Source organism: Triticum urartu, chromosome 3A (assembly GCF_056163025.1).
Source record: "Triticum urartu cultivar PI428250 chromosome 3A, HENAU_Tu73, whole genome shotgun sequence".
Taxonomy (NCBI): Eukaryota; Viridiplantae; Streptophyta; class Magnoliopsida; order Poales; family Poaceae; genus Triticum; species Triticum urartu.
This window is the reverse complement of record NC_141875.1, coordinates 3,523,115-3,550,354: the sequence shown is the minus strand read 5'-3', so window position 1 is coordinate 3,550,354 and position 27,240 is coordinate 3,523,115.

Here is a 27,240-nt window from a genome sequence, read left to right as displayed (position 1 = left end):
TATCAGGAGAACAGCGGGGAGGTGCTGCCGAAATTTTGCGTCGGATCCGGAGCATAGCATGGGAAAATGAACCCAATCTACACATACACGGGTGGGATTAGGACCTATCATTACCTATTAGAGTGTAGGTTGCATGGACGTAATAAAATTGACAAAGTAGATCAACTGATGAATATATACATGGTGAATTACATATATAATTGTTGTGTGTCCAGTAGCTCTGAAAGTCAAGATGAGTGACCGTGCTTGGATGTATACCGATCACACTGGTCAGAACAAATGGAGCGTTGAATGGTTCACAAAAACTAAGGGGTTTGTGCAAGCCGCATTTGCAAATGGCCAAAAGAAAACCTGGTGCCCCTGTTTCCGGTGCGGCAATTGGGAAAAGAAGACAGAGGCTGAAATGGGCAAACACCTGCAGAAGAGTGGTTTTACGCCCGATTATACAGTATGGGCATTTCATGGTGAGTCTGCCCAACGTGACCGAGCTGAGGTGGATCGTCGTCGCACCGACGAGCATGGTACCGGGATGGAAAACATGGTGCAAGGCTATGATGATGCTCGGGATTCGGACGAGGAGATGGAGGAATCTGCAAGGGCCTTCAATGAAATGTTGGAGTCTTCGAAACGTCCGCTCCACGAGCACACTGAGCTTTGTCAGTTGGATGCCATCTCACAAGTAATGGCTCTGAAGGCTCAGTTCAACTTGGGCAGAGAATGCTATGACGCAATTATGACAGTATTTGGATGCTTTCTACCCAAAGGCCATGTAATGCCTGCAAACCTGTACCAGTCGGACAAAATCCTCCGTGCACTGAAGATGCCCTATGAGAAGATACATGCCTGTGAGAAAGGATGTGCCTTATTTAGGCTTGACTATGCGGACTTGAACTATTGTCCCATTTGCAAGTCTTCCAGGTATATTGTGGTAGACAACGGTATGGGTGAGAAGACAACAGACCAGAATCCCCGTTAGTGTTCTTCGGTATATGCCAATCGTACCAAGACTTCAACGTCTTTTCATGGTCGAAGAGACGGCCAGACAGATGACATGGCACAAAACAGGCAAAAGAACCGAACTAGATGCAGATGGGAATCTAATGATGGTACACACATCGGATGGTGTTGCGTGGAAAAAGTTTGATGAATTACATGCTGACAAACTGGCAGATCCGAGGCATCCTCGAGTCGGCATCAGCACGGATGGGTTTAGTGTGTTTGGTATGACGGCAGCCCAATATAGTTGTTGGCCCGTATTTGTCTTTCCACTCAATCTCCCCCCCCCCCCGGACAGATTATGCAAAGAAAGAACATTTTCCTGACGTTGATAATTCCAGGACCCAACTATCCGGGCAAAAATATGAATGTGTACATGCAGCCGCTTAAGGACGAATTGCAAGAAGCCTGGGATAATGGGTTCAAGACATACGATGCCTTTAGCAAACGGAACTTCATAATGCGTGTCTGGTACATGTACTCGACGCATGACTTGCCGGCGTATGTGCTATTCGTTGGCTGGTGTGTGCATGGAAGGTTCCCGTGCCCCACATGCAAGGGAGCTCTTGAGTTTCGTTGGCTTCAGGCCGGTCGCAAGTTTTCTTGCTTCGACATGCATAGACAGTTCCTGGATCCTCGCCATAAGTTCAGGAAAGACAAGAAGAACTTCATCAGGGGTAGAGTTGTCAAAAACTCTGCACCACCTGCATTGACAGGCCAACAGACCCTGGATCAGTTTAACACTCTCGAGCCAGATCCACAACGTCCAGGGTACTTCAAGGGGTATAATACTAAGCACGCGTGGACTCACAAAACATGCTTATGGGATCTGCCTTACTTCAAAGACCTCCTTTGCCCACACAACATCGACGTGATGCACACTGAGAAGAATATCGCCGAGGAACTTTTTGGTACATTGTTCGGCATAGATGGGAAGTCAAAGGATAATACTAAGGCTAGAGTCGATCTGGAGGCGCTATGTGATAGGCCGTTACAAAACATGAAAGAACCGAAAGGAAAGCAGAACTGGACGAAGCCAAAGGCATGGTTCAATCTTGGAAGGCCAGCTATGAGGGAAATTCTCTTGTGGGTGCAACAGCAGTTGATGTTCCCCGATGGGTATGCAGCGAATCTAAAGAGGGGAGCGAATCTTGATACACTGAAGATATTTGGTCTCAAGAGTCATGATTGGCACATATGGATTGAGCGGGTAATGCCGGTGATGTTGCGTGGCTTCATCCCTGAGGATGAATGGCTAGTACTGGCAGAACTCAGCTATTTCTTCCGTGTTCTTTGTGCGAAAGAACTATCGCCTGGCGTGCTAGAAGAAATGGAAGAGTTGGCGCCGGAGTTGATCTGCAAGTTAGAGAAGATCTTTCCACCGGGCTTCTTTAATCCAATGCATCTCCCGACCGAGGCAAGATTGGGGGGGGCCCGTGCAAAATCGTTGGTGCTACCCAACTGAGAGGATGCAGAAGACACTTCGAGAAAAATGTAAAAATAAACGTAGAATTGAAGCATCGATGGCTGAGGCATTCATCACAGAGGAGGCGGCAAACTTCGTAACAGCGCACTACGAAGCCAAAAATCGTCATTTGCATAATCCGAAGCCTCGGTACAATGCTGACGAGCATAAAAAGGGTGGATCCAACCTCAGCCTATTCAAAGGGAATCTCGCACCAGCTAGTGTTTCACATCCAGTATCTTTGGATAACGAAGAATGGCGGACCATTTTGTTGTATATCTTCAACAACCTGATAGAAGTGCGGCCGTACATCGAGTAAGTTCTCGGTACATTGTTTCGCAACTTCTATTTCCTTTGAACTACTCTTATTCCTGGATATGTCATACAGTCGATACGTCACCATATTCTCGTATGGAGCGGAGATCGAAAAGGATTCCGTCGAAGAGTATGAGCTTCTCGCAAAGCAAGGAGATGGCTATCTCGGTTTCATCTCTTGGTTCAAACAAACGGTAATTTCTATTAGACAATTTCATTTCATTCGCTAATTTGTGCATAATGCAACAATCCTTTCATATTAAAATTGTAGGCTAATTCAGAGTCTATGGACGCCGAATTGAGACAAGTCGCTAATGGTTTTGACTATAAGGTCCGTTCATTTGACAAGTACGACATCAACGGGTATCGCTTTCGTACCTATGGCAAAGAGCTATCTATGGCCGACCGAAAGTCTACAAATTGTTGTGTATCTGCTATCGGCGAAGGAGGTACCAAGTATTATGGGAGAGTTGAAGCAATTTATGAACTTCTGTTCTATGGTGAAAACCCACCGAATGTCGTAGTCTTCAAATGTTATTGGTTTCAGCCGAAGGAGACTAGAAGGACTCATGAACATATAGGGCTAGTTGAAATCAACCAAAGCACTCATTTAGATGTTCCTGATGTCTATATTATGGCTCAACAGGCGACCCAAGTATTCTATCTACCGTGGGCCTGCCAAACTAATCCAAATCTGAAAGGTTGGGATGTCGTTTATGAAGTGCCGCCACGTGCTAGACTTTCTCCCCCAAAGGAAGAGGATTATGAACCTCACATTAATCCAGACACATATGAAGGAGAATTCTTCCAAGAGACACGTCTTTCCAAAAAGCGTTTCAAGAACCGCTATACTTCACCCCAAAACATTGAAGTAGACAACGACAATGAATCCGACATCACCCCAGAGGAGGAACAAGAAGAGACGGAACAAGAAGAGGTTACTGCTGCCGATGACCTGTCAATGCTTGACCGATTACGTCAAGGTGGCCTTGCACATGTTGATGCCAATGAACCCTATGAGCCCGTCATTGATTATAGTGATGATGATGATTATGCATTTATTGATGGTACTGATCGAGATTATTAGTAGTGTCAGGTATTACATTTTTTTATGTTGTACTTGATGATGATACACTTAATTGATACACATTATTATTCATGTCGTTCTTTTTTATGTTGTACTAATTTCGTTTACTGTTTGTCATGGCAGGTGTTGAAAGATGGTGGGCGCTGGTCGGGAGCGTGGTCTGAGGTCTTCCATTCCAGACGCACCTCTCCGGCGAGCGTTGCTGGACAGTATGGCCACACCGCTGGGCCCTTCTTCGTCGACCGCGGTGCCCAACAGGGGACGAGGTAGGAAGAGAGGAGGTGAGGCTACACGGACTCCGGTCCACGAGCCTCCGGTCCACGGGTCTTGGGCCCATGAGCCTCGGGTCGACTGGGCTTCGGCCCACGAGAGTTCGGCCCACGTGACCCCGGAGGAGCACACGTCCGGATGGGGTACCTGGCCGGATCAGCCCGAGGAGCCGAGTGGCCATGCTGATGATGGTGGGGAGCCGACTGATCTTGAGGAGGAGGGGGCACCGTCTACCAGAGTGGTGCTACACGGCTCCCGTCCGTGCCGGTGACCCGCGAGCAGAGGTGGTTGATTTTCCCTGATGGGGAGAGGTACGTAAGTGCATTTAATATTTTTGTACCTTGTGCATTCACGTTTTTCCAAATAACTAATGCGTTGGCCTTGTCATGCTGCAGGGGTTGGGACCACCATCATAGTGTCCGCCGGCCCAACTCCGTCCTTGGAGTTGTTTGCCGGCAAAACTTCCCGGGGTTTGTCACGTTGGCAGGTGAGGGTTGGCTTCCAGAGCTTGGATTGAGCTGGGAGCACTACGTGGCTGCCCCGGCCCCGCCAAATGAGATTATCGACGGTGTCGTGTGCGACACGAGGGCAGACATGGTGATCAGAAAGTTCTGGGTAATTTCTCCTTTACACATTTAAAAATCTTCAACTAGCTAGTTATTAATTGTACTAATCAATATTGTCTCATTTGATTGCAGACATTCTACAGGTGTGAGGAGGGATACGAGGAGGAGGCGGCACATGTTATCGAGAACGTCTGCAAGCGCCTACTCCAGAACTTACGGCACGAGGCTCGGGTGCAGGCTGTTCGAGACTACTACGCCTTGCGTGGTATCAAGAAGACCAAGCCGGCGTGCCGCGATAAGTTCCTGAGTAAGGAGCAGTACATGAAGGTAATTCTTAAGGCCTTCTCTACTTAAGTTCCTTCATTTAGTAATTCTTAGCCGTAGCGCTCAAGTTTCTATTTGCTAACTTAGGCGCCTCCGAGATGGTGTGTGGATCGGATGGATTGTTGGGAGGTGTTGGTCGATGAGTGGTGCTCACAACGATGGCTAGCCCTCCACAAGGAGTCCAAGGACAAACGTGCCCAAATGGAAGGTGTGCCACACCATCAAGGCAGCTCCAACTTATATCAGTTCGGGCGCAACTGGGTATGTGGTTTACTTCATGATTCATGCAATTCATTCATCATGCTAGCTTGAGCCCTTTAATTACTAATTTTCATTGTTTCTCTCTTTCAGGCACGCTACAATAAGGCGGATAAGGTGCCAGAGGTGTACGACCTGTATGCCATGGCCCACACTGCCTCTTTCAAGAAAGTCAAGGCTTTCTCTCAGTCTGACCTCGATGATGCAAACAACTTCACCAACATCTCCTCCCACAACAAGCTCGTGAGATATAGAGATGAGGGGAAGGCGAGGAAAGGGGAGGACTTTAACCCGAGCCAGGGTCCCATTGATCCAGAGCTGTTGATGATATCTAGTGGCGGGAGGTCCCATGGCTCCATAGCCATTGGAGATGGACTTATCCGTTGTCCTAGCACTCTCCCGGAGATCAAGGCGCGCCAGTCGAGCTCCGCTCCTGAGATAAGGCCTCGTGAACGGCCAGTGCAACTCGCCATCAAGGTTAGTGATACGTACTCAGTTATCTTTCTCCATTACATTGTGTGCGCTTCCATCAATGATTACAAATGGTCATGTGAGTGGTGTTGCAGGCTGCTATACAGAGTGAGAGAGATAGAACGGAGAAACTTCTGGCGGAGGCGGCGGAGAGGCAGCGGGAGTTGGAGGAGAGGACGACAAATATGATGGAGGAGGAGAGGGCACAGAATGACATGCAGGCAAGGGCCATGTACGAGCTCCTTGTGGTAAGTTTCTTCTGCAGATTAGCCAAAACATTCATGTAGTGTTTGTCTCATTACTAACTAGTATGACTGAGTCCTCAAAACCAAATGTGCAGTCTGTGTGCGAGAAGATAGGTCAAATCGCTCCGCCGATGCCAGTGATTGCTCCTGGGACCACGGTGAGTTTTATTTGAATGGACATTACTTGCTAGTCTTAACATTTGGGTGTCATCATGCTAACAAGACATTGGAAATGATCTTTGGTGCAGCGTAACTCCAGACAAGCATCGCACGATCCTTCTCCAGCTACCGACACGAGCCACCCCGCTCCTACACCTCCTGGATCTTGGTAAGTTTATCTAGTGTTTTGCTTAACACATGCATAAAGACCTAGACTTAGCTTTATTTCCTCCAATGCTTACCATAGTGACCTAGACTTAGCTTCTTCTCCTCCAAAATGACTTAATAAGCTTACTGACCTCCAAAACCATCCATTTTACCTAAGTTAGCTCTAAAACGATCTATACTTAGCTTTGTTTCCTCCAAAATGACCAAAGTTAGCTCTAATATGCTTAGTTAACTAGGTTTGCTCAATAATGACATGTACTTAGCTTACTTATGTCAAAAATGGCATAATTAGCTTAGTTAGCTCATAAACGATCCATTTTACCTAAGTTAGTTCTAAAATGATCCATTTTACCTTAGTTAGCTCATAAACGATCCATTTTACCTACGTTAGCTCTAAAATGACCCATTTAACCTTACTTAGCTCATAAATGATCCATTCTACCCAAGTTAGCTCTAAAATGACCCATTTTACCTAGGTTAGCTCCAAAATGATCCATCTTACCTAGGTTACCTCTAAAATGATGCATTTTACCTAAGTTTGCTCATAAGCGATCCATTGCACCTAGGTTAGCTCATAAACGATCCATTTCACCTAAGTTAGCTCACAAATGATCAATTTCACCTAAATTAGCTCATAAATGTCATATATTCTTCTTCTTCTTCATTTTCTTCTTCTTCTTCTTCATTTTCTTCTTCTTCTTCTTCTTCTTCTTCTTCTTCTTCTAATCTTCTTCTTCTAACTTTCTTATTTCCCATTTTGCAGAATTCATTCACTTCACGGAAGCTTGCATAGATGGAGTGCTTGTTTGGATGAACTATGTTTCCTTTGTATCTATGAACTATGCATGTATGGTAGGATGACACTATTGTAATATGTATGGTTGGATGCATGTATGTCGAATATGTATGGTCGATGGAACTATGCATGTATGATGAAATTATATGTGTTGGATATCTCATATGTTTGCTGTGAACTTGCCATGTGAAAAATATATATGTATCATCTATTTGTTGTGAAAATGGTTGGGTATATGAAAAAACAGAAAAAAGAGCCAATATGCAGGCTCTTTGCCGTCTGCAGCGGACGGCAAAGAAGCCACGTGGCATCCAGCTGTGCTTCCTGGGAGCTGACCCATTTGGTCAGTTTGCCTACAGTGGCAGACGGCAAAGACTTTGCCGTCAGTGGCAGACGGCAAAGAACCTGCCACGTAGTGACGTGTAGATGACATCATACGGCGGACGGCAAAGACCCTAGAAATTTTGCCGTCAGCGGCGGACGGCAAAGGCCTTCCGTTAGCCACTTAACGGACTGACAGCGCAATTATTGCCGTCCACTCCCTTTGCCGTCTGCCGCGCTCTCTTTGCCATCCGCCGCAGACGGCAAAGACTTTGCCGTCAGTAGCAGACGGCAAAGTAGCTGTTTACCGAAGCCTACTTTGCCGGAGCCTTTCGCCGTCCGCGGCTGACGGCAAAGGCCTTTGCCGTCCGCCGTTCAGGCCTTTGCCGTCCGCCATGGAAGACGGCAAAGTAGCTGATTCCTGTAGTGAACTATCTCTTGTTGTTTCTTCCCATATACCATTTGCGATGATACTAGTCATCACACACGTTACATGTCAGATGGAATGTGTGCATTGTACTGTCAATAGCACATGCAAAAGTTCAAAAAATCAATTTATTCTAGTTATGTATTGCACATGTTACATTCTAGGTGAACCGTGTGATTTAATATGTTCATAAAACATGTATTCTTTTAATAAATTGTGGGATTTGATGTAACCATAAATTTCTTCGTTGGATCACAACCCAATAGACGCCTTGAGATGTAACACTCAGTGTACTCCTTTGGAAAGCACTAACCGAAAAGGCATTTAGTTACACAACAATATTAAATGTTGTAACATGGCAAGGCGGTGAAACAGAAGTAAACTACTCTATCTAGTCATATTAAATGAGGTGGCAAACATTTAGATAGCATCCCTCAAAAATACCTCATGGCATTTAATGAGGATAATTAAGGTTCTTCCCTAAATTGTATTATAGGAGTTGCTAACATGAAACTCAATGGTATATGTGAAAATAAAGTTAATTAGCTATGATTTTAGTTGCAATCTACACATTTGTACTTTCCTAAAACATATATAAAATTTTGTGATACGAAATGAAGTTAATTAGTTACGAGTTTAGCAATTTTACAAGGGTATTTGAGCAATTTTAATTCAGACACCAAGTTAAAAATTGTTGACATATGTGAAAATAACTTATTAAGAAACTTGACGAAATTCTAAGAAACTTACATATATAACATATTTTAATTGGACCAATGGTTTAAAAGTTATAACATATGCATAGAAATGGCATTTTTAAGAATGTATAAAATACAGAAATAACTAATATAAATAACAAGACTAACACAACTGAGCATTAGATATTAAATCGCACCCATAGGCGGTGTGTTGGGGATATTACTATTGGGTGTAAACCGGCCAGGAGAGGCTGGGTTAACTTCATCAATAGTTGGTTATGCTTGAAGCCCATGAAGACATATGAGGATGTTGTGTAAGGCCCAGGACCCAGGACCGGTTTAAGGCCTGCAGCTGTAAACCGGCTTTTGGTATGTAACTTGTATTGTAAGATAGAAGTAGTGGAGACCGAACCGGACACGCTTATGAGCCGGTCTCGGGACTCCGTAAACCGACGGGCATCAACCCATGTATATAAGGGGACGACCCGGCGGCGGTTCAGGACAACAGACAACAACTCGAGACTTAGGCGAAGCATATTCGCTCCCTGGTCATCAAAACCCCATAAATTCCATCACAAATAGGCATAGGCTTTTACCTTCATCGAAGGGGCCGAACTAGTATAAACTCTCTTGTGTCCCTTGTCCGCTTTAACCCCTTCAAGCTAACCCGTAGCGATGGTTCCACGACTAAGTCCTTTCAAGAGGACATCTGTCGTGACAAAACCACGATAGTTGGCACCCACCGTGGGGCTATCGCACGATGGTCTCAAGTTCTTGGAGGGAAACTTTGAAGGACTCAAGGGTTACGCCGTGGGCCGGATGACCAAGAGTCGTCACGGCAAGCTCTACATCGACGATGCAGGACGGGGCCCCGAGGCCGGCTCAATTGAGTACGGGTATCGGGTCCCCTTTGGTGGCATACACGTCTTCATCGGCAAGATCGGTGAACTGGGCCCTGAGCCGGACATCTGCACTGACCTAGTCAAAACGGCTCAGCGTGCATGATCTGCCCGGGTCAAGCCAGCCATGAAGCGTGCCTTCATGGGAGTCATCCATGGAGGGGAATACGAGGATAGATCGGAATCTGGTGGTGAGACTGTCATTTATTCCAGCGACGAGTCATCGACCAGAGAGACCGAGTCATTGTATCAATTACAAGATGGACAGTATTCCGGACCCTTCTGATCCGCCAAACCGGGTTGGAATATTCATGGTCGGTACACACTACAAAAAAAACACTTCCGTGATGATACGTGTTTGTCACAGTAGGTCGCTTTTTTGCCATGCATGTACATCAATGACAAATTTATGATAGAATCAAGATAGTCATACCTGTGCTGTCGTAGAAGTGTTCCATGACATTACCAAAATTATCATCACGGAAGAGTCCACTTCCATGACGATAAATCGCGCGTCACATAAGTGCTTTCGTCAAGGGTGACCGACACGTGGCATCCACTGTAACGGAACACCGTTAAGCTATCAGGTCGGGTTTTGGATCCGATAACCCGTTAATAGCCACGACCAATGGGAAATTTCCATGTGTAAATTCTTATTAGCCGGACGAAACACGTGTCAGCTCATCAGTGGGTCAGATAGGCGCCTATGATATGTCGACACGTGGCACGGCCCAACAGAGGCCCATTCCTGTGAAAAGGCCGGTCCGCTTGACTTGGTCAAAAGGTGGAGGGCCGGCCCAAGGAAAGCCTGTTAACGGCATGTTCGCATATAGCCCATTTACAGCCCGCTAAGCCAAGGCCCGTTACACCCAATCCGAATTAGGCCCAGTAGCGTCATCTGGGTTGTCCAATATGATTCCAGCCCGTTTTCACTTCTGGCCCATGTATAGCCCATGATGTCTTTTGGCCCATATGAGGCCCTTTGTAACTCCTGGCCCATTAGCTGCCCGTGCTGAAACTGGCCCGTAATGAACAGTGTATTACTTTACACCCCTTAACGGCCCATGGTGGAACTGGCTCGTAATGAACAGTGTATCACTTTATACCCATTAACGGCCCGTTATTCCGTTGGGCCGTTTCCAACCCAAGTTAACTTTCGGCCTTTTGAGGGCCCATTTATTCTTGCGCTCATTTGCAGCATTTGGTTACTTACGGCCCATTACTGTCCTTTTCTGCTTGTGGGCCAAATTCAGCCCGTCGTTACAGTCGGCCCGTTTGTGGTCTGTTAATACGTTGGGCCGTTTTCATAGCGTCATCAAATACGTCCTATTAATGATGGCCCGTTACGGTCGGCCCATGAACGGACGATTCCAACTCTAGACCGTTTACGGCCATAATGCGGCCTATTATTGGCCCATGTTTGGCCAATCGATCATACGGCCCATATAAGGCCCATTGATGATACGGCCCATAGAAGGCCCATTGTTTCTACGGCCCGTAGAAGGCCTGCGGTTTCTACGGCCCGTAGAAGGCCCACTGTTTGTATGCCCGTAGGAGGCCCAGTGTCACTACAGTAAATATTAGCCCATGGTTATTGTGGCCTCGTTTTAAAAAATAGGTTATTGCGGCCACTAGTTAACCGCGGAAAAAGAACTGCAATGACTACAAGCAAACAAATAAACAAGACAACAAGGAAATAATTAAGCAAGCAACTAACGCTAGGCTATCACGGCTATTACACATATTACATCCACTGGGCATCAAAGTTCACCACCAGTGCAAATATAGGGAACAAAGCAGCATACCATATACACTGGCCGTCAAAATTGGCCACTAGTGCAAATAAACGTGGTAGCAAAACAAGAGCATAACTGTAACAACTTCAGGAGAGCTCAAGAAATGTTATCCTGGGTATCCACCATGCTGGCAATAAGCTTAGCAAGCTGATTAGCTTTGTCCTGTTTGGCGCTAAAATCCTCCAACGCTTGTTGTTGCACCAGAAAGTATGCATCTGAATGCTCCAGGGACTTCCGCAGTCCTTCCGCTTCTTGTCACAGCACAGCTGATTGATGTCTTTCAGCTTGTAGTTGAGACTCAAGAAACCAAACTGATTCAGACAGTGAGTTTGAATAGCTTGTGCAAGCGTTAGTGGCCAGTAACTCCAACACTGAACCAAGAGAGGATGTGTCACTATCCTGAACCTTATCTGCATTACTTCCTTTACCGTTGCTTAATAAGGCACTCTTCCCCAATATTCTGTCAGCATTCTAAAAGAAGAAACAAGCAGACACATAACAAGTTTAGCATGTACTACTATATGAAACTCATTTCGGTGAACTAGTTCATTGGTAAGGTGGACAGGATTAAACTACCAAGTCTTCTATTGCCAAGTACTAGTACATAATAAAAGCATCAAACAAACATATATCTATGTCCTATGGTAGCAATGGAACCTTAGATTAGAACAGTTGTTCTTCAGGTTTAGGCACTTGTTCTACATGAACAGAGTATAGTAAGACGCAAGAATATAATACTTAAAAATAGAAAATTAGCTCATAGACCTTACCACAATCTTGGTTCGGGACCAGTACAGAACAAGGCGTTCCCAGTCATCGTCTAGTAAATGTGTCTCAGGAGAACGTAAGGGAATTTGATGAGTTGCTTTGCCGGTGAAGTACGTTTTCTTCAGGTAATTCTGATACTACCACCAAGAATTCTTGAAGATAGCAGAGGTATTAGCATAGGTTACCTCATCCTGAGTTTCCAAATCGGTCCTTCTCTATAGAGAAAAATGGGAAAATTTGCTGTATTATAACCATCATGAAGGTAGGATGTATGGGACGAAGCAAAGTAATTGCCATGAATAACATTACTTACACATAACTCCTGGACAAACACCTGCAACTGGCATTTTCCTTCATCTTCAGTATAATATTTCCAAGATAGGAAGATATGCACATACGATTTAACAACATCAAATGCGATAGATGCTAAACTACGACTAGCTGGTTGTGTTTCCTCCACAGGAATAGGTGTATTAACTGGTGGAGTTGGGGTTCGCCGTGATAGTACTGGCCCTTTGGGCACTGGAGCTGCCTTACTAACTGCTCTTGTTTGGGAGCTCTGTGGTGGAGATGGTGCTATGTCAACAAGAACTGGGTTACTATCGGCTGGGGTTGGGGTTAGATTGGGTGAAGCTGGTTCTCTGTCCATCGTAGTAGGGGTACAATCTGCGAGAGTTTGGGTTATGTGTGGTAGGGCTGGTTCTCATGCATGTACAACCGGGGTGCTATCTCCACCAAGAGGTAGCACTATTTTATTCGAAGACTGTGTTTTTAGTCTGCTAGATACTAGCATCACCCGCTCCAATTCAAATGGCTGATAAACAGGAAACATAGTTGAATGTACAAACATTGTATGAGAGACGGATGCAATAGATAGTGTTGAAAAAAGAGGGCATGAGAGAGTTGACATGTATATTGTTTAACTAAAACGGATAGCATGACATAATTTCACATATGTGATGTCTATCTAAACTGGATAGCATAGCATAACATAATTCAAAGATATGATGAATAACTAAACAGGATCGCATGACATAATTCACCTACATGTTATCTAAGTAATCAGTATCGCATCATTTAATTCACATATGTGATTTATATGCTAAACAGAGGGCATTCGATATGATGTCTGAACTAAGAACATGGTGTTGAATATTGTGTATATGATCTCTAAACTATGCAATGCAAGACATTGTATGCATGATATGAGTAGTATAACCGTGCCAAGTTAGAGCATACACCTCAGTGGGGGAATAGGATTGGTCATCTGTCTCTGAATCCATCTCTGAGGAGCTATCGGGACCCAACAAGAGATCTGCTTCGACAGGTAGCACTGTCTACTCTGAAGGCCTTGTTTTCACTCCAGATTTTTCCATCTCCCACCCAAATGGCAGATTCACAGGAAGAGTAGTTTAATGTACAAACATTGTCGACAAATGGAAATGTAATGATGAAAAGGAAGGGCAAGATATCATTCAAATATATGATGCCTGGTTAAACAGGATGGCATTGCACATTTCACATATATTATGGCTGGCTAAAAGACATGAGACTGCATAATTCCCATATATGATATAGAAACTAAACAGGTGGCATTACAGAACATGTCTAAACTAAGCAAATGACATATATGATGTCAAAAGTAGGCACTGCAAGGCAACATATGCATGATATGACAAACATCATCATGCCAAGGTAGATCAAACACTTTGGGGGGTAAATAGGAGTGGTCAGCGGCGTCTGAATCCGCCTCAGAACAGATATCTTCCTCTGGATTACAATCTGGAGAGGGGTGGGGAGGGTTTGCCATTAAACCCACCATGGAGCGATGTCTGCATGACATTGTATTGCCGTGCAAAATTCTTCTCTTTTTCTCTACATGTTCAACGTGACTGTGTACAATATCTGACATGCATACGAAAAAATATGGTGAGATTATGTAAGGAGAGAACGCAGAAATTTAGAGTGATGGTAACAACCAGTGGATCTATCTTTTTCCGTTGAACCAAAATAGCCCTAATGGATCGACGTTAATGTATAGTAATAAGTGATGCAACAAGTGTACAACCTCTTTGCTGTAGCCGTGTCGACCTCAGCATCATTGGGTTGGTCGCTGAAGCAGTTGAGTCAGAGGTGGTTGTCGGAGGTGTGGAGGAGGATCTGAGGAATCTGTAGACGGTGTCCAGGGCACTGCTCTATTGTGATGGATGGTTCTATCGTTGGAGCAGCTCCGATGAGCCGTAAGACGTCAAGGCTAAAGCAGCACAAAACAGACATCGTCAATCTCAAGTGGGATTCTAATAGCATCTCCAACAGATGATGTAAAATGGATGTAAAATTAACATCACCAAAAACCACCTGACTAAAATAGATGAGGTAAAAACTGTTGACTCTGAACTCAACTGTCGAAACTGAAATTTACTGTGGAATCTGAATACTACTGTCGAAACTGAACGCAATGGTAGCAGAGAGGCACTTGACATGTAGTTTAGGGAGGGCCTGCAGTTCATCTTCAACCTGCACCCCCCTGAGCCACCAGCCATCACCGGCCGAACCGCCGGCCCCAGCGCCGCCTCGCCGCCCCGAAACAACTCGCCACCGCCGCCCCGGCCAGCCCTCTAGCCCCTCCCCCACCGTGAACCCTAAGATAGATAGTGGGGTACCTCTCGGTCTATCTCGTCCCCATGATAGACGAGGTTAAGGCGGCGCTGTGGGGATGGAGCAGCCGCGATAGACGAGGCGATCGTCGGAGTAGCTCCTTGGAGGTGGAGGACGGGGCGGATGAACCGGCGGGACGGCGAGATGGATGATGGATCCTCATCCGGGGAGGTGGACGAGGGACGTCGAGCTGTTGCGGTGGACGACGTCGTCGAGGAAGAGGCTCCGGCTGGGCAGCGGTGACGTGGCGGACGGAGGAGGGTGGGGTTTCACGGCTGGAGCGGATAGGTTATGGCGGCCTGAGATTTCGAATGGCAAAAAGGGGGCGATGGGAGGGGGTGAAGCAAAGACTTAGGAACACGCTTGTCCAAAATGTAGGGTGTGTTACAAAATTACCCCCCACCGATTTGAACTAGCGGCCCTTTCTACTCAGGGTTAGAAGGGGGATTTCGCGTGTCGGGATTTGGCAGCTGGAGGGAGTTTTCGCGCGCGTTGTAATTTCGGGATAGCAATGCGCGGGTTGTGAAGGCTCCAGTTTTCGGAGCACGATATCTGAATTTTTGGGATATAACAAGACGCGGGTTGAATTTTAGGGACAAGCCTAACGTGTCGTCATATTGTACTTGTACGTACCAAATCAATTCGCACTTCCCTCAACCAAAAAGAAAACGAAAAAAATAAAGATATTCACACCACACAAAGAGGGAGTCTTGCCCCGTTTTACTATACAAATGCTACTCCCTCCTTCCATCTATATAGGGCCTAATGCTTTTTTCGATGCTAACTTTGACCAAATATTAGAGCAATGATATATGACATGCAACTTACACAAAGCACACCGTTAAATTCGTCTATGAAAGGTTCTTTCAATGATATAATTTTCACATTGCGCATGTAATGTACTATTAATCTTGTCAATAGTCAAAGGCGGTCTTAAAAATCTCATTACACCCTATATAGATGGAAGGAGGGAGTATGAATCCATGTTATGTCCGATTAAATTTTTTCGCTTGCTGTATAATGCATGTAACCTACTCATACCAACATTTTAGTGCATTCCAAATGTCTATACTACCGTTGCAATTAGAACTAAATTTGAATTCGTTTCTCTATTTCAATAAGAATCTACAATCATGATTGTTGCCAACTTCAACCATCAAAGTTTCCTTGCTATCCACCAGATATAAATCAGACGGCCTATAATGCAGGATGGCAGGCACACCATCATCAACAACTCCGTTTTTTTATAAGAGTAGAGATAAAATATATTAAATGTAGCATACCATGTTCATAACCACACCATGTTTATCACCGTTATATATATTCACACATCCGTCGGTTTTAAACACTATGATAAATTCTTCAAATATACGAATTCGCTTTTTATAATGAAGTATATATGATCTCTAAGACTCTTTTACACCCACACAACCCTCTTATCTTTGTAGCTAGCGCTAACTTTCTCTTGTGCATGCACACACCTGCATCCATCTCACCCTCCCTCAGCATTCTCTAGCTCCATCGTGCAAATTCGTGTTTTCAATTTAGGTCATTCACCCACGGTGTGTGTAGGCCCCCCAGCTCCTTCTTTACGGCACACATCGATCGATATGCCTCTCTAGCCAGGTGTGCCTAGCACAAACACAAGCTTCCTCTCTTCTCTTGTCACTGTCCATGCCTCACTCCCACCACTCTTCTCATCGTTCTTGTACTCGCACACTCCTCCCCCTCGATATAGTACGCCTCTCGTACCACCTCCTACATGCATCCCTCTCTCTCTATCCTTCTCCTCGTGCCTCATTTGCTTCTAACACACACATGCATGTAAACCGATCGATCTCCCAACATATACCTAGATCGACTTTAACTACCCCCCCATTGATCGACGTACCTCACAAGTTATGTCTCTCCTTTCTCTTACAAAGGGCGATTGATCTCCCTATGTAGTTATGTCTGCTTACCACAGCCACATCGTCCCACCTCATCATTCGTGCATGCCTCCTGACCCGTCTCTCACACGCACATGCACAGACAACAAGCAGCCATCTCCTCTCTTATTGATATTGCGGGCGTGCCCTCCGTTTTTCTAGCAAGCCTATCCCACCATTTGTTAGAAGCAACTCCACTACCACCCCCTCCAACACTGTAGCTCTGTCTCTCTCCCAACCTTATTCATCTCCTGCACATATGCATGGATGCCGATCGATCTCCCTTAATTCATGAGGCAGATCGATCTCCTTAATACATGAGGTAGGCCTCTCTCCTCCTCCACACATATACCAGCCATTGTACCTCTATAGTTAATTGGGCCTCCCTCTTCCCCCAGCACACACTGATAGTCGAGCGCTGCAGGTAGGTATCCATGCCACAGAGACAAACTGCACATGTCCCATCTCACGTTCCAGTAGGCCAGCCACTCTATATCTTTGATGTGGGCACACACGAATTCGATGGCACTCTTTATCGATCGCGCGCGCACACACACACACACACAAATCATCCCTCTCTTTGATTCTATGGACACCTCAAGCCGATGATACCTCCACTCTCTTCTCGTGGATCGCCCCCTCTATATATATGTTATATCCAGGACTCTATTTCACACACATTGCATATGTTAATTTTTTCGATTGACGCCCCCCCCCCCAAAAAAACTCTCAAGAACCCACACACTATATCTCTCTAGGTTTGTATCTCTCTCACACAACCCCACGTAGGTGGTGTACGTATACAAGAAGAGAATAGGTGCACCATGCACGTACTCACGCTTCGTGCCCAGCCACACCCGCGCGGGTACACGGTGGAGCTCATTTCTTTACGAAATGGCAGCCCACGTGCTAATTTGAACGCCTGTAGCGGTTGTTTACCTAGGGGGGTCGTGTACCACGCGTGCACAAAACAAAGTTCGACTTGACGCGTTGCCGCGTTATTTTTAAATAAAGTTATAGTGCTCAATGGCACGTACACAGAATATAAAACTATTTTTATGGAGGAAAATGTAGTCCGCTCTTCAGAGTATCTCACACAAGGCTCCGGTGGCCTCTCTCTCTCACTGTTGGTCACTGATCCGGCCGCATCCCGTCCGCAGGGGGAAAGGAAGTGCGGTGGCCTCTCTCTCTCTCTCACCATTGGTCACTGATCCGGCCGCATCCCGTCCGCCGGGGGAAAGGGAGTGCGGTGGCCTCTCTCTCTCACCGTTGGTCATTGATCCGGCCGCATCCTGTCCGCCAGGGGAAAGGGAGGAAGTGCATCGTTTCTCCGTTCAACGGCACCGAGGCAGCACGTCCTGATCTGCGGTACACGTCGTTCTCTTTGACCAAGCTCTGGCGCGGCAGGGCCTACGCCACCTAGTCGCAGATTCTGCCCGCCGCCGCTCACCTAGTTACATCTCGACGACCTCCAGGTATCCCCTCCAGCCTTGCTCCACTGCCCGTTTTCCCACGTCGCTGCATGTGGATCTTCCATAGTTCTTTGCCCAAAACGTAGCTCGTCCCGCATACTTTCCATATTGCATTCTCGTCCTCACACCGCTTTAGACAAACACAACCGTGTTGTTATCTTCCCTTAGGACAAGGAATATGCTTCTTTTTTGTCATCACATTGGCCAGTAATTGTTTCCTTTCTACCTCTTTTTTGCAAACAGGGCTATCCATTTCACCTCGTTGCTATTGCGACCTTTTGGTGAACTGCACAAATCACTTTTTTCTTAAGAGTGTTTTATGCATTTGTACTAAAATGTCACACAGGCAACGTCTCTACATTTCAGTGCGACTGCACAAAGGGAGATTGGTTTTGCTCTATCCTCCTCATCCAACTCCGAGCCTAATCTTCTCCAACTAGTTAGTCTTAAGAGACACTGCAAAGGTGACCGGCTTCTATTTGTGTGTTTATTGTTTCATCAGCAATCCTCTATTATCGTAATCACACTTGATATCTTTGGAACAGGGACGCTCAGCTCTATTTTAGTGGAACTGCACAAAATGATCGGAATCTTGCATGCTCTAGACAGCTACTTTTTTTCCCAACATGCCTTGTTGATTTAGACAGAGCTGGGGGACATTGCTGCCAATGAAAGCATGGATCAATTTTAGTTTAACACCTTCTCACAACTTTGTCTTTAGTTGTGATGTAATTATTAGCTCTGATCTGCTAATAATTGACATGCATTAGCAAGGAAGTTAGTTTTTTATTGTTTCCGAAAGAGCATCGATGGCAAGGCACGCGGAACAAAAGCTGAAAGCTCACACCATTGTACAATTTCATGTCGCTGAAAATTATTTGTATAGTACGTCAATTATGTAAACAAATGATGGAAGCTTGATAGCATTGCCAGAAGCCTCTTCATCATCCGGGTCCATGTGCCATGCACAAAATTATACTCCTTCGTTCCTAAATATTTGTCTTTTTACAAATTTCAAACGGGCATATTTTAGAGTGTAGATTCACACATTTTGCTTCGTATGTGTACTCCCTCCGTTCCTAAATATTCTATTCGTCTTAACAGAGATTTCAACAAGTGACTACATACGGCGCAAAATGAGTGAATCTACACTCTAAAATATGTCTATATACATCCTATGTGCCAGTCCATTTGAAATCTCTAAAAAGACAAATATTTGTGTAGTCACACGTTGAAATCTCTAGAAAGACAAATACTCCGGAGTATATTTAAGAACCGAGGGGGTAGTGCACAACCGCTTGAGAGACTCAGCCCGGTCGTTGCGCCGAATTAATAGTGAGCAATGAGCATTCAAATCCTAAGCCCGACCTTTCCCACTGTAAGTTGCTCTGAAGAAGCAACCATCAATACGCTCTTCTTTGAATGTTCTCATACTACTCCATCCGTCACTATTTATACAGCACGCTTCAAAAAAAAGAAAAAAAAATCTGTGGGACCAAGGCGACTAGCCATTAGCCTGAAAAATAGCATTGGTAGTTATAGCACGGCGTCTATTACTAGAGGGAATAATGCATACACACATGCATGCAGTGCTTCCACCCCGGGTACACACATGCATGCACTCCGTAGTAGTATAGTACATGGAGAGAAAATTGTGGACTTGATTGCGGTTACCACGCCCTAATTAATTGAGCATTAAACCAAACGCGTCTAAAGTCTCTCTGGTGGTGGAAATGCATTGAGAGAAATGCATCATAATGAAGCGGTCTCCCTAAACTGTGATAGAGGGTGGAGTAGTATGAAGGTGCAAAACCAAGTACGCGTACTAGTATTGTGCTTGGCTCTTCGCCCCTTCGTGAAGTCGAACAATGATGGTACTCCGCATGTTGGGTACTACAGTGTATGCCTCTGACAATCTGACACCGAATGGACTGATGCATGTCCATCGAGGGTAGGTTGCATTAGTCAAAAGGCGTAAGCGAGCTTCACCATGTCCTGCAAGCTTGACGGGACACACCAAAAAGTAGTGCTAGTCCATACTCCCTCCTTTCCGGTTAATATGGCTTAATCTTTTTGCGGGTAAATGAGAGAGCTTTATTCATATATAAGCATTCTTAGGACGATCAGCCAAGACACTGGTCACTAGGAAGCGAGGTACCCCGCAAAAAAATAAGTAGGAAGCGAGGTGTTTCATCAAGCTAGCTCTCGGCCACATTCAAAGTGCAGCAAGCACGGTTCGCACGAAGATGCGCCGCAAGGTTTGCTGACCTGTTTACATGCTGAATAACAAAAAAGAGGAAATATTACTGAGCGCTACTATTTGTAACAGGATATGAGCCAGAATTAAACGAGAATTGTGGCGAGTGTTCCATGCAATCAACTTCCATTATCACATGCGAGAACCCTCGAAGAGAACCAAATGTGTTGAAGATAGCTTTATCACATTTTAAAATTACACTAGTGCAGAACTGGGCAATAGCACCGGTTCGTAAGGCCCTTTAGTGCCGGTTCGGTAACCGTCACTAAAGTGTGGGCACTAAAGGCCCCCCCTTTAGTACCGGTTCAGCACGAACCAGTGCTAAAGGGCAACCACGTGGCACGAGCCAGCTCCGAGGGCAGGGAGCCCTTTAGTACCGGTTGGTGACACCAACCGGTATTAAAAGGTTGCGGGGTTTTGGGTTTATGATTTATTTTTCATTTAATTTTGTGTTTTCCATTTAATTCTTTTTCGTTTGCTGATATTTTACGATGCTATATATTGTACACGTTATGCATATATATAAATAGAATTTCTAGTAGAACCGATCATATATATATATATATATATATCATCGAATGTCTCACATCCACCATTATAATTAATTCACACATAGATACACACGTGTATATATGTATACAATTAGGTAGCTATATACAATTTCTCCTAATTGGTGCCTTCGAAGCCAGTGGCATTAGCCTAATTGGTGCCTTCGGAGCACGATGACAATTGGAAGTGGTTCATGGGGGCGGTAGCGGGTAATAGTATTCTCCTTTGGGATCTATGACCTGGTCGAGCAAAAATCCCGCTATTTCCTCTTGATGTGCTTGTACGCGCTCCGTTGATAGGAGCTTCTCCCGCACCTCTGTGAACTGTTAAGAAGGAGATCAGTATGCATGTGTATTAGTTGTGTGACTAGATATCGATAATGGTGTAAAAATTGTGAATAGTGTTCTGACAAACGTACCCATTCCTGTCTTTGAGATCTGCTCCTTACGGACGCCATCATGCGAATGTTCTCGCAAATGCAGTATGCACACAAATCGGTCCCCTATGCCTGCTCAAGGGCCTTTACGTGAATGGAATTTGATCAGATAATAATTAATCAAGCATGATAATTAAAGAGATGGCAGCTAGCTACCTAGTACTACTTAATTAATTACCTCGGGTCGAAACCATTTCAGATTTCGATTCCATTTGCCTGGAGTGACGCTGATGAACTTTGCCCAAGCCCTGCCCGCCGACAAAGAAAATGAATAAATGGGTTATTAAATAGTTGTTATCAGGAAATGACAAACTAATTAAATAGGCCGAGATATAGTTAATAATGATTGAAATTACTTGTTGACTATCCCCTTCACGATGGTGTAGTCACTTGCTTTCTTAAGTAATGAGTCTAGTACTTCAACTGTTCTTCATCAACTTTAATGATTAAGAAGATACAGTGAAATCTGCATGCACACATGTTTGCATGTCTTAATTAAGCGGGCATATGTAAACAAAAACATGTATCTAGCTAGTAGGCAAAAACAGAGAATTTGTAGTATAAAACGGTGTGACTCATTGGAAGTTGTAAGGAAGTAGTATATCTTGATTGGTATTGAGGCGCTTCAAGAACTCTAGCATGCTTTCCTCTACATTTTTCTCATAATATGCATCTAATTTCCATGTGTATTCATTAACGGTATTTGGGTCAATGAACCCAATGCCATAGCGTCCACCTTTTTTCATTTCATACATCTTCATCCTGCATAATCCCACAGAAAAGAATATAGTGAGGATAATTACATGTAATGATTGATCAAAATGATCACTACAGCTACCTTGAGACTTAAATTACAGAAAGAAATCACTTACAGACAATAGAAACTAACTATAGATTTGTAAGTGCGTCTTGATTGTATAGCTGAAATAGTTCTGAATACTCAACGGCCACAGCTTACTCATGGTAGTAATGATCCTTCTTGACATTCACCATGAGGGACTCTCGATTGGAAATCTTGGTAATGTTCATGTACCATTGATGCAATTCATACATTCTCGTTGGGAGCTTCTTGACCTCGTCTGGCTCGACCAAAGGTTGGCCCCGGACATATTTCCGTTTTATTTCCTCCTCTGTAAGCAGAGGCATGGGCTTGATCTCGCAGAGTTGTCCAATAGTGATCTTGAGGATTTCAGCCTGCCTTATATGCTCCTCGGTTATTACCACATCGCCCAGCTGGGGAACGTTAATGGTTTGCCCAAAATAATATTGGGCGCATGTACTCTTATGTATTGTTGGCACAACAAGCGGGGGGATTGATTGCGCCGCCTGTTCTCCCAGCTGGGGAACAGTTTTACCGCATTTTTTGCCAGCTGATTTACTCGAGCTCGAGCTCACCTCTTTCTATAGACGTGCTCGATTTAACTTCCTGATGTGGCGCTCATAGTCTGTGTCAACAGGCTTGGGATCTGGTGGTCTAGCCATACGAATGAAGTGGTCAATCTTTTCCGCAGGCACTTTCTCCCTTGGCGGCGGTGGCGGTTTCGGTGCAAAATGGGCATCCACCTCGGCCTTCGATATGGCTGCGTTTTCCTCCTCGGACTTGTCATAATGCCTCTGTGCCATAGCTTTTATTTAACTAATCCAAAAGAAATATAAAACAATTTAGTATTCAAATTACAATGCATGGATGCAATCAATTAATAAGGAAAAACTGAATCAATCATAGTACATAATAAGCATCATCGAATAGTCTCGAATAATAGATATAATCTCGAACACATCGTCTCGAATAATATATATATAATCTCAAATAAATCATCTCGAACATTATATATCAAATACATCACTAGCTAGCTAGCTATCTATAGAAGCTAATAAAGATCGAATACTAAAGAGTAATCTAGGCCACTCGCGGTTCCTGAGGCGCGGGCGGTGGAAAACCAAAGTGAAGGAACCATCACTGGAGCATAGCTCGGGTGATCTCCCCAAAGAACCTGCCAGGTATTGGAGAACCTGACGTCCATAGCAGCCATGTAGCGATGGACGTGCTCGTCCTCCTCCCTGACACGGCGACGTACCACCTCCGGCGGGGCCGGCTCCCTCCGCACCGAAAGTGGCCCACGCGAACACCACCAAAGGAGATGAGGGTCGATGACGGGACCCGGGGCCGGGTTCCTCACCAAGTGTCGCGCCCCTGAAGGTAGCACCTCCCAGTGCCAGCCCGGCGGAGCCCAGTACCGGACATGGGTCCTCTGAAGCAGGACGTCGTCGTGAACGGGTCGATGGCGAGGATGCGGGCCGGGCATCGTCGACAACAAATACTATATGCCGCAAAAGTAAAGTAACATTTTTTAAATGATGGATTGTGATTTCATATATGCAAATTCTAAATTTTATAACTAAAAATATAAGAAACTAAAAAAACATCGATCATCGTCTAACAATTTGAAATTAATCTAATTCATCTAGCTAGCTAAAACTAACATTTCCAAAATTTCTAACATTTCTATATAACTACCATTTCTATAACATTTGACATTATATATATTATAACTAACATTTCTATATACTATTTGACATTAATCTAAGCTAATTAATTAATTCATCTAAAACTTTGTATGAAAAACAGAAAAACAGAAAAAACAGAAAAATTGTGTGTGTGTGTGCGCGTGTAGTGTGTGTGTGCATGTAGTGTGTGTGTGCGCGCGCGCATGCGTGTGGGTGCGCTACGGCCGGCGCCGGCGCGCGGTGTGGCTTTGATCGATTGGAGGGAGGAGAGGGGCCGGGGGAGGGGCTCACAGCGCGCGCGGGTGAGGTCGAGGCGACGGTGACGGCGAGGCGAGGTCGATCCAAGGCGACGGCGACGGCGAGGGTAGGGGACGGCGACGGGCCGGTGCGGCGACCGGGACAGGCCGGCGACGGGGGTGCCGCGGAGTCCACGGGGACGACGCGACGAAGACGGGGGCGTCGTCGAGTCGACGGGGACGGTGCGACAGGGGCGGCGACGGCGCGGGATGGGGCGGCGGCAGAGACAAATGGGAGATGAGAAAATGAAATTTTTCGAAGTGTTTCTTATATAGGGGACACCTTTAGTACCGGATGGAGCCACCAACCGGTACTAAAGGCCTGTTTTGGCCAGGCCAAACGGCGGGAAGGGCAGGCCTTTAGTACCGGGTGGTGGCTGGAACCGGTACTAAAGACCCACCCTTTAGTACCGGTTCCAGCCACCAACCGGTACTGAAGGTGGTGCGCTGGCGCAGGTGCGGTGTGGCAAGTTTAGTTCCACCTCGCTAGCCGAGGCGCTCCCGCACTGGTTTATAAGCCCCAGTGCAGTAGCTCTCTCGAGCTCCTCTCTTAAGCAGACTTTCCAGTCCTATGTCTACTGCTATGCCCTGATGGGCCTATTGGGCTAGCGGGCCTGCATCCTGGCCCAATTACAATTTGGGTTTCTAGTCGTATGCAGGTCGCTGTGGCCTAGTAGGTGGGCTTTTTTCATTTAGTTTTTTCTTTTCTGCTTTATTTATTTATTTTTATTTATTTTTAGTTTTTTTTGCTGTATTTAGTGTTTCTTTGTGAATATTTTTGCTTTAGGTAGAAAAATTAGAAACTTTCTGTTAGTGCCGGTAGTTTTCAAATTTGAATAGTTTCAAATTTGAATTATTTGAAATTTGTGTGACTCACTAGTTTGTGAATAACATAACTTTAAAAATCAGTAAAGGCATGAAAGAATTTGTTTGCACATAATATTTCTTCGCGTTTCAAATGCCAAAACACATAACTACCCTAACTATTACAGAGATTCCCTCCTAGGTGTGAAACACAGAAGAAAGTGATGATAGTGAAGCCGATCACATCCCAGATCTTTGGGTGTGAAACTTTTTCTTCGCGTGTCTCCCTTTTGAATTATTTGAAATTTGTGTGAATCACTAGTTTGTGAAAAACTTAATTTTAAAAATCATTAAAGGCATGAAAGAATTTTTTTTGCACACTTATGTGTTGTTGGCACAACAAGCGGGGGGATTGATTGCGCCGCCTGTTCTCCCAGCTGGGGAACGGTTTTACCACATTTTTTGCCAGCTGATTTACTCGAGCTCGAGCTCACCTCTTTCTGTAGACGTGCTCGATTTAACTTCCTGATGTGGAGCTCATAGTCTGTGTCAACAGGCTTGGGATCTGGTGGTCTAGCCATACGAATGAAGTGGTCAATCTTTTCCTCAGGCACTTTCTCCCTTGGCGGCGGTGGCTGTTTCAGTGCAAAATGGGCTTCCACCTCGGCCTTCGATATGGCTGCGTTTTCCTCCTCGGACTGGTCATAAGGCCTCCGTGCCATAGATTTTATTTAACTAATCCAAAAGAAATATAAAACAATTTAGTATTAAAATTACAATGCATGGATGCAATCAATTAATAAGGAAAAACTGAATCAATCATAGTACATAATAAGCATCATCGAATAGTCTCGAATAATAGATATAATCTCGAATACATTGTCTCGAATAATATATATAATCTCAAATAAATCATCTCGAATATTATATATCAAATACATCACTAGCTAGCTAGCTATCTATAGCAGCTAATAAAGATCGAATACTAAAGAGTAATCTAGGCCACTCGCGGGTCCTGAGGCGCGGGCGGTGGACAACCAAAGTGAAGGAACCATCACTGGATCATAGCTCGGGTGATCTCCCCAAAGAACCTGCCAGGTATTGGAGAACCTGACGTCCATAGCAGCCATGTAGCGATGGACGTGCTCGTCCTCCTCCCTGACACGGCGACGTACCACCTCCGGCGGGGTCGGCTCCCTCCGCACCGAAAGTGGCCCACCCGAACACCACCAAAGGAGATGAGGGTCGATGACGGGACCCGGGGCCGGGTTCCTCACCAAGTGTCGCGCCCCTGAATGTAGCACCTCCCAGTGCCAGCCCGGCGGAGCGCAGTCCCGGACATGGGTCCTCAAAAGCAGGACGTCATCACGAATGGGTCGATGGCGAGGATGCGGGCCGGGCATCGTCGACAACAAATACTATATGCCGCAAAAGTAAAGTAACATTTTTTAAATGATGGATTGTGATTTCATATATGCAAATTCGAAATTTTATAACTAAAAATATAAGAAACTAAAAAAACATCGATCATCGTCTAACAATTTGAAATTAATCTAATTCATCTAGCTAGCTAAAACTAACATTTCCAAAATTTCTAACATTTCTATATAACTAACATTTCTATAACATTTGACATTATATATATTATAACTAACATTTCTATATACTATTTGACATTAATCTAATCTAATTAATTAATTCATCTAAAACTTTGTATGAAAAATAGAAAAATAGAAAAAACTAAAAGCTAAAAACAGAAAAATTGTGTGTGTGTGCGCGTGTAGTGTCTGTGTGTGTGTGCATGTAGTGTGTGTGTGTGCGCGTGTGCGTGTGTGTGCGCTACGGCCGGCGCCGGCGCGTGGTGTGGCTTTGATCGATTGGAGGGAGGAGAGGGGCCGGTGGAGGGGGTCACAACGCGCGCGGGCGAGGTCGAGGCGACGGCGACGGCGAGGCGAGGTCGATCCTAGGCGACGGCCACGGCGACGGGAGGGGACGGCGACGGGCCGGTGCGGCGACCGGGACAGGCTGGCGACGGGGGCGCCGCGGAGTCGACGAGGACGCTGCGACGAGGACGAGGGCGTCGCGGAGTTGACGGGGACGGCGCGACAGGGGCGGCGACGGCGCGAGACGGGGCGGCGGCAGAGATAAATGGGAGATGAGAAACTGAAATTTTTCGAAGTGTTTCTTATATAGGGGACACCTTTAGTACCGGATGGAGCCACCAACCGGTACTAAAGGCCTGTTTTGGCCAGGCCAAACGGCAGGAAGGGCAGGCCTTTAGTACCGGGTGGTGGCTGGAACCG